The following is a 9,022-nucleotide window of genomic DNA, read 5'->3' as shown; positions in this document are numbered from 1 at the left end:
GTTGATTTTATAACCTGCCACTTTGCTGAAGTTGTTTATCAGCTGTAGGAGTTGTCTGATGGAGTATTTTGGGTCACTTAAGTAGACTATCTTGTCATCTGTAAATAGTGATAATTTGACATCTTCCTTTCCAATGACCTCCTTATGTTGTCTAATTGCTCTAGCTAGAACTTCAAGTACTATATTGAAAAGATATGGAGAGAGAGAACAGCCTTGTCTAGTCCCTGATTTTAGTGGGATTGCTTCAAGTTTCTCTCCATTTAGTTTAATATTGGCTACCGGTTTGTTGTATATTGCTTTAACGATGTTTAGGTATGGGCCTTGAATTCCTGTTCTTTCCAAGACTTTTAGCATGAAAGGGTGCTGAATTTTGACAAATGCTTTTTCAGCATCTAATAAAATGATCGTGTGTTTTTTTTCTTTGAGTTTGTTTATGTAGGGGATTGCATTGATGGATTTCCGTATATTGAACCATCCCTGCATCCCTGGGATGAAGCCCACGTGATCGTGGTGGATGATTGCTTTGATGTGTTCTTGGATTCGTTTGGCAAGAATTTTATTGAGTATTTTTGCATCAATAGTCATAAGGGAAATTGGCCTGAAGTTCTCTTTCTTTGTTGGATCTTTTTATGGTTTTGGTATCAGTGTAATTGTGCCTTCATATAATGAGTTGGGTATTGTTACTTCTGTTTGTATTTTGTGAAACAGAGTATTTGTGGAAAGAGTATTTGTGTTAGGTCTTTGAAGGTCTGATAGAATTCTGTACTGAAGCCATCTGGTCCTGTGCTTTTTTTGGTTGGCATACTTTCTATGACCCCTTTTATTTCTTTAGGGGTTATGGGCCTGTTTAGATGATCTATTTGATCCTGATTTAATTTTGGTATTTGGTATCTCTCTAGGAAATTGTTCATTTCCTCCAGAATCTCCAGTTGTGTTGAGTATAGGCTTTTGTAGTAATCTCTGATGATTTTTTGTATTTCCTCAGTTTCTGTTGTTATACCTCCCTTTTCATTTCTAATTTTGTTAATCTGGATAATGTCTCTGTGCCCTTTGGTTAGTTTGGCTAAGGGTTTACCTATCTTGTTGATTTTCACAAAGAGCCAGCTCCTGGTTTTGCTGATTCTTTGTATGGTTCTCTTTGTTTCTACTTGATTGATTTCAGCCCTGAGTTTGATGATTTCCTAACTTCTACTACTCCTGTGTGAATTTGCTTCTTTTTGCTCCAGGGTTTTCAGGTGTGTCATTAAGCTGCTAGTATATGCTCTCTTCATTTTCTTTTTGAGGCACTCAGGGCTATGAGTTTTCCTCTTAGCACTGCTTTCATTGTGTCCCATAGATTTGGGTATGTTGTACCTTCATTTTCATTAAATTCTAAAAAAGTCTTTGATTTCTTTCTTGACCAAGTTATCATTGAGTAGAATATTGTTCAGTTTCCACGTATGTGTGGGATTTCTGTTGTTTTTGTTGCTATTGAATACCACTTTTACTCCATAGTGATCTTATAGGAGGCATAGGATTATTTAGATCTTCTTATATTTGTTGAGGTCTGTCTTGTGACCAATTACATGGTCGATTTTGGAGAAGGTACCATGAGGTGCTGAGAAAAAGGTATATTCTTTTGCTTTAGGGTGATATGTTCTGTATATATCTGTTAAATCTAATTGTTCCAAAGCTTCAATTAGTTTTACAGTGTCCCAGTTTAGTTTCTGTTTTCCTGATTGGTCCATTGAGGAAAGTGCAGTGTTGAAGTCACCCACAATTATTGGGTTAGGTGCAATGTGTGCTTTGAGCTTTAGTAAAGTTTCTTTTATGAATGATGGTGCCTTTGCATTTGGAGCAAGGAATAGAATTGAAGACCCAGAAATGAATCCACACACCTATGGTCACTTGATCTTTGACAAAGGAGCAGAAAACATCCAGTGGAAGAAAGATAGCCTTTTCTACAAATGGTGCTGGTTCAACTGGAGGTCAGCATGCAGGAGTATGCAAATTGATCCATTCTTATCTCCTTGTACTAAGCTCAACTCCAAGTGGATGGAGGACCTCCACATAAAACCAGACACACTGAAACTAATAGAAAAGAAACTGGGGAAATCCCTTGAGGACATGGGCACTAGGGAAAAGTTCCTAAACAGAACACCAATAGTTTATACTCTAAGATAAAGAATTGACAAATGGGATCTCATAAAATTACAAAGCTTCTGTAAGGCAAAGGACACTGTCAAAGAGGACAAAACGGCAACCAACAAATTGGGGAAAGATCTTCACCAACCCCACATCTGATAGAGGGCTAATATCCAATATATACAAAGAACTCAAGAATTTAGACCCCAGGGAACCAAATAACCCTAATAAAAAATGGGGTACAGATCTAAACAAAGAATTTTCACCTGAAGAAATTCGGATGTCTGAGAAGCACCTTAAGAAATGCTCAACATCATTAGTCTTTAGGGAAATGCAGATCAAAACAACCCTGAGATTTCACCTCACACCAGTCAGAATGGCTAAGGTTAAAAACTCAGGAGACAGCAGGTGTTGGCGAGGATGTGGAGAAAGAGGAACACTCCTCCACTGCTGGTGGGACTGTAAGATGGTACAACCACTGTGGAAATCAGTCTGGAGGTTCCTCTGAAAACTGAATATGAGACTTCCGGAGGACCCTGCTATACCTCTCCTGGGCATATACCCAAAGGATTCCCCGGCATGCAATAAAGACACATGCTCCATTATGTTCATAGCAGCCTTATTCATAATAGCCAGAAGCTGGAAAGAACCCAGATGCCCCTCAAAGGAGGAATGGATACAGAAAATGTGGTATATTTACACAATGGAATACTACTCAGCAATTAGAAACAATGAATTCACAAAATTTTTAGGCAAATGGTTTGATCTCGAAAATATCATCCTAAGTGAGATAACCCAATCACAAAAGAATACACATGGAATGCAATCTCTGATAAGTGGATATTAATTAGCCCAGGAGCCCTGAATACCCAAGGCACAAATTGCATAACAAATGACGCCCATGAAGAAGTATGGAGAGGGTCCTGATCCTGGAAAGGATTGATCTAGCATTGGAAGGGTATATAAGGACAGAGAAAAAGGAAGGAGGTGATTGGAGAAGGGATGGAGAGAAGAAGGTTTATGGGACATATGGGGAGGGGGGATCCGGGAAAGGGGAAATCATTTGAAATGTAAACAAAGAATATAGAAAATAAAAATAAAAAAAAAAGATGTGGAAGTGACGTCAGTATTCACACTTTAGATCTTGGGAATTCTGTCTTTGTTGAGGTGGGAAGTTTTGTGTTTCCTGGAAACTTGGTTTTTTGTTTGTTTGTTTGTTTGTTTTAATCGTATATTTAAAAAAGTCTCATGGTAGGGACTGGAAAGGTGGCTCGGTTATTAGAAGCATTTACTTGCTGCTCTTGCAGAGAGAGGGTGGGGCTCAGGTTCCCGGACACATGTAGTGGCTCACCACCATCTGTCACTCCACTCTGGGGAATTTAGCGCCCTCTACTGACATTTTCAGATGCTACACAAGGGTTGTACACATACAAATGGTTCATAGACATAAAATAAATAAATCTAAAAGAAAAAAAAAGAATATTGTGTGTGTGTGTGTGTTTAAATTCTCTGAGTAATTATCAAATAGAGAGCTTATTATTATTACCTATAGTGATTGATGTGCAAAATAGATCTCCACTAATATATCTTCCTATATAACCAAATTTTTGTGCCTTTCAATACAGGCCATTGTGGGGTTGGTTTTGAAGTCAACAGAGTTTTCTCAGTTTCTTTGTGAGCTTAGCTCATGAGGTTAGGAAAGGAAATGCTGATGGCCACCCAAATCCTCTAGCTAGTAACTTCTAGTGGCTTTCACATTCTTATCTTACAAATTTGAAGAATGAAATTCATGGATCACAGTGGGAACTTTGGGTATGAGAGCAAAGGTATGACTTGTGAAAATGAAGATAAGTTGTAATGTGTGAAAATGTTAAAATAAATTCTGTGAAATTTCTAAAAAAAAAAAAAGAATACACATGGAATGCAATCATTGATAAGTGGATATTAATTAGCCCTGGAGCTCTGAATACTGAAGATATTATTAGCATATCAAATGATTCCTATGAAGAAGGAAGAAGAGGGCCCTAATCCTGGAAAGGCTTGATCCAGCATTGTAGGGGAGTACCAGGACAGAGAAAAGGGAGCGGGAAAGATAAGAGAATGAATGGAGAGAAGAGGACTTATGGGACATGTGGGGAGGGGGAAACTGGGAAAGGGGAAAGCTTTTGGAATGTAAATAAAGAATATAGAAAACTATATATATATATATATATATATATATATATATATATATATAAAGTTACACTTCTGTTATTGTAAAGATAAGGTACCAGTATAGCAACTGATTAAAATGAGTATTGAATTGGGAATTTGCTTACAGCTTTACAAGATGAATTCACAATAATCATGATAGGAAGCAATTCAGCAAATATGCAGGCATGCTGCTGGAGTTGTAGCTTAGATATCACCTGAAAGTTGGGGGTAGAGAAATAGAAAGCACCTGGGCCTGGCAGGTATGTTCAAAACCTCAAAGCTTACCTTCAAGGACACATCTGCTTCTAAAAAGCCACACCTGTAATATTTTGAAATAATATTTTTTACTACTAAAATATCATATTTGTCAGCAACTACACTTACCTTTTGATTAATTTCATTATTAGTGTTTGGCTTGGATCCCATATTCTTATAATCTTTGAGTGTCCAAAGGTACTACCAATTTATAATGTATAGCACATGGCAGCAGTACACTTCTTTCAGTAAAGAATCTCAAAATCTATGACAGGAAAGAAATGACAAAAAATGATCTGATCAGATCTTTGAGTGAAAAGTAACATGAAGAATCAGACAAGTGACTAAATGAAGATCTCAAAACAATTTTCCCAGGACAATAAAGGAAAAAGGATGGCATAAAATCCATTAAGCAATGTTAGAAATGTTCTTAATTCCCATGACTAATGTTAACATCCTAGCATCGTGAATATGGATGGCTAGTAATATCATTCAATTTTCTTATTTAAAATTAAATTTAGGGAAAATTTATGTATAGTTAAGTGTCTCAGAATAAATCAAGTAATTATATTATCCTTATAAAAAGATTTGGCATAAAAATTAATATATGATTTTTAGTCCTAGATGTGAAGAAAAATGCATAATGGTTTAATGTCAACAGTCGAATATTGTTTGAAACCTTTGAGGTGAGAGGTTTAAAATGATGACTGATGAATGATGGTAGTAACTACATAGATTCTGAGAAAGCTGCACATTATTAAACCTTGGGAGTTATTAGTTTAATTTGTAATACAAATTTTTACATAAAAGCTCCAAATGTTTAAGAAGCTTTTGTCTGCTTCTATTTTGTCTTTAAATCAACAATCTGTGATACCCAAGAAAATAATTTGAAAAATAATCAAAATGTTTTAGATGCAACATGGAAACCAAAACCTTATATGATAGCATGTGCTTGTAATGCCAGCACTAGTGTGGCAGAGACAGGAGGATTCTAATTTCTAACCAGTCACTCAATTAATTCAATAAGTCATCATTAGCTATAGTAATAAAACCATCTTAAAGATAAAGTTCAAAAAGTAGGGAAGACATTACTTATTGACATCTGTCCTTCCCATGCATAGTCACACATATAATAATGTGCCCTTCACACATATGATCATATGAACAAATAGACAGAGATACATTAAAGGAAAGTAACAACAGCAAAAATTTCACTCAAGTATTGTTCATCAACCAGGCTCTGCCTTCCACACAAAAGTAGTCTATATACAGAAACTAATCTGTACAGTTAAACTGATAAACTAAACAGTATTTAACTAAATTAAATACTGAAGCAAAGAAGCAAATGTAATTTCCTTCTGAAGATGTGTATAATATGTATAAATATATGTCACTCAATAAGAACTTCTGAAGATACTTATATTTTAATTCATATTATTTTCATTATAACAAATTTTCTATTAATTGGAGACATAATTACTGAACACTTTCTTCTTAAAAGATGAACATTTTTCATGTCTAATGTGTAACAGTAAGTAAATAAAAGAAAATAAAATGGGGTAAAGCTAAGTTATACGTTATAACCAATATGACATGGAGCTATGGTGGATGCAGAGAAACCTTAAATTACCCTGTCACTGATAGCCACAGAGGGACTGAGTTCTACATACAGATCTGAAGGAAGGGGCAGTGTCAGATAATCACAGAAACAGTGGATTCTGGGAAATGTCAGAGGAGAAAATAAATAATAAAGTGTTGAGGGAAAAAATGTACCTCAGAAGCCAAACATAGATAAGATTTCTTGAATAGGATCCCAGTATTTAGTCCTGTCATTTCTAACATTAAAGTAATCTGACACTATAATTCATTAAATATTTTACACACACACACACACACACACACACACACACACCTGCTTGGGGCATTTTCAGGACCAGGTAAGAAATTGGGTGATGATATGAATTCAAGTTATTTAACCAGAAACAGCCATAAGGTTCTGAAGAGGAGAAAAGCTGAACTAAACAGAGCACCTCTAGAGATGTAATTGTGTTTCTTTTCTCCTTACACGTCTCTCTTCCACTTTATCCCAGCACTATCTCCTTTCTCTTTTCTCTCTTCTGTTTTACCTTCTGCTTCTCTTTATTTTTATTCTTTATCACATCAAACTTCAAGGGAATTACACATTTGTTCTATCAGAACTCTTTAGTCAGAGTAACTGAAACTCTATGGCATCTGCTTATCTAACAGAATGCCTTTAGTATGATTCAATATACTATGTGTGTGAAAATTCCTCAGGATCTTCTGATAAGTGAGTTTTTAAGTTTAAACCATCACAGATATAACAGAAATCTGGTACTGCTTAGTAATTTAATGTACACACATACACAAACAGAGAGAGAGAGAGAGAGAGAGAGAGAGAGAGAGAGAGAGAGAGAGAGAGAGAGAGAACCAGAGACACTTTTTACATTTCATTTTGCATTTAGTAGAACTTATCATATATTCAAGTAAGTTGAAATGTGTGGGATCATCTGCTTTACTTCTAAATACTTAAGAATGAGAGTCTCTCATTGGCCTCATTGCTTTTGTTATCGTCCTTCAGACTTCATTGGAAAAGTTCTTGGAGGCACATGATGCATTGTGGGATCAGGCCATTCGTGGAGTCGTTAGATTTGAGTACTAAACAATAAAAGAAAACAGCAACCAAAACAAAAACAAAAACAAAAACCCAAGAAATCCAAATGGTTCTCTTTCCATTGCATGAGGATAAAGGACCCTTGAGAGGCAAATAATAAATAAATTCACTCAACAAAACTCAGTCTTGCAAATCAAAACTCCTCAATCACCAAGAAATTAAATTTCTGTTCTATTTTACAGTGTCCAGTATATATTAATTTACTATAATACTTCAAATGGACTGACAAAGTTTTTTCAAAGGTGACTGTACTTTTAAAAAGTATGGTCGAAACGTGGCAGGATTCTAAACTGGGTTTGTTACTGGCAATAGCAGACACCATTTCCTTACCATCTTCTTTTAGAGTAACAGTAAAAATTACATTTATATCATTATTGGGATTTCTATCAGTGAATTAAAAGTTCTCAGAGTGATAGTACATCATCTAAATGGTATACAAAAGTGCCTGAATAAAATTCACCTCTTAAAATACATGCTTAGTACACATGCTTAGTTTAGAAAAGTGCTGGGTAAAACAATTAGAGAGACATTTCAATATTTTTGTCTCACATTTTATATGAAAATGAAATAAATATTGCTATCAATTAATTAAGTTATGGGAAGCCATTTAAATTTGCATAATATATCCACATGAGAACCTTGCTTTACTATTTACTTTTAAAGCACAATTAATTTCATAATGAAATATTCGACTGAGGATTTATTTATTATCTAGACCTAAAAGTAAAAAACTCACTGAACTGTCCAGACCATATTAATAATAAAGTATATTTAGAAAACACTGCACTAACTTTCAAAGCATTTGGATTATATATTATATACTAATATATTAATAACTAATATATTTTAATCTCTAATGTAAGAAAATAACAAATTAATTCTCACAAGCTTCAGAGTGTTGAAGATTCAGTTGAAGATTCAGTTGGGACATTTTATGAAAGAAATAAATGTATGTGCAATGTGTGTGCATAGGGAGAACTGAGGGCATAGACTATCATCTCTCCAGAACATTTTTCTCCAGAAAACCATCATTTTGCTGCATGACAATTCGTTCTATGTGTGTGCACATGGCTTTCTTCCTGCTAAAGTAGGTAAATCCATATCCCCATTTATGGAATTACCTCACTTTTATAGAAATCAGAAATATATATTATTTTAGAGAGGATGCACGAGTAAACCAAATAAAGAAAAAGAATGAACAGAAGAAAATGAGTTTATCAAATTGACATTTGTTTTAATAGTCAATTTTTCAATGTACTATGTGACATATTAAAGTCCAAGTGAAAAGGTATGTAGCCATTGAAATAACTATTTCTCCTGGAGAATATATTGTAATTATGATATTGTGATAAATATACATTGCACCTTTCTTTTTCAACTATTGTATAAAGATAAATTATATAAATGCTAAATATATGTATACAATCTGTATGCATGGAAACATATTTAAAAAATTTCATACTAAATACACTAATGACATTAATATTTTAACTTTCTCTATTAACATAAGTAACTGTTTTGATGGATAAAAGATAATCTAATAACTATATGTGATTACATCCACAAATTCACTAGTATGTGCCATTAAAAAGTATATAATAATTGACCTTAAATAATCATGCTCTTGATTATAATTTATGATACAAATATTAATAAGGGCCTTCATCAACATTTATCTAATGGCAGGCTTGCTTGCAGGAAATACAATAGGAAAATGATACTTCCATAATAAAATTCTAAAGTCACTCTCAGATTCAG

This window comes from Apodemus sylvaticus, chromosome 15, assembly GCF_947179515.1.
Source record: "Apodemus sylvaticus chromosome 15, mApoSyl1.1, whole genome shotgun sequence".
Lineage (NCBI taxonomy): Eukaryota > Metazoa > Chordata > Mammalia > Rodentia > Muridae > Apodemus > Apodemus sylvaticus.
The sequence above is the reverse complement of the archived record's forward strand: the minus strand, read 5'-3'. Positions refer to the sequence as shown.